We start from the raw sequence: 855 nt of genomic DNA, 5'->3' as shown, positions 1-855 counted from the left end.
CAAAATAAAGGTAATTAGGCGATATTTCTCTTGGTGGACATAATTGTTTCCTTTCATTTATATTTTTAAGCCAGAAACACCTAATAATCAAAATATATATATATATTTTTTTTTCTTTTTTTAATGTCGTAAAAGGTATTTAAATTATCTTTAAATTAGCATCAATACGTTTGTGATCGGTCAAATAGTTTCCGAGATATTATAAATATAAAAGTTAAACTTGAACCTTTTTTACTGGCTTTAGTTTTTATTTGCGCCAAATAATCTTCATATGGTTGAAATCAGCATGGAAAGTTCTATTTAGCTAATTTTTCTTTTATTTCTTTATGGCTAAACGGTTGGTATTCTACACCACGGCTACTTCGGACTATTTCTGTCTAAATGCTGGAGTACGGGGACAGGCTAAATGTAAATAAGAAAAAGTTAACAAACAAATGTCAAATTAAACTCTGACTTTATTAAACACCTCAATGAGTACACTTGACAGTTTTCCATAAACTTAAAACGTTAAACAAAAAGTCTTCACATAATAGATGTTTTGCTATGTTACATTTAACCCAGTAAAGTCTTAATTATCCTGGAAACTGACTGAGCACCTTAAATAATTTTGAAGGCCCTAAAGAGCCCCTAAATATCACCTAACTCCTCAGCAATATATATCTGTGTTCGACCAAAATTTATAAAGTTGGTCGGCTACCGTGACGTGAAGCGATTTTTCAATGTTTACTGGGCAATATTTTTAGCGATTTTTCAATGTTTAACAATATTTGCAAAGCACATAAAAAGCACAAAATAATAAACCCAATTAAGCAGTAAAAAGTCTTCACTGGATGGATGTTTTGCTAAGTTACAGTC

This window comes from Rhagoletis pomonella, unplaced genomic scaffold (genome assembly GCF_013731165.1).
Source record: "Rhagoletis pomonella isolate Grant_MI unplaced genomic scaffold, Rhpom_1.0 Rhpom_scaffold_00011, whole genome shotgun sequence".
In the NCBI taxonomy this organism is placed as follows: domain Eukaryota; kingdom Metazoa; phylum Arthropoda; class Insecta; order Diptera; family Tephritidae; genus Rhagoletis; species Rhagoletis pomonella.
Note: the sequence above shows the minus strand (reverse complement) of the source record.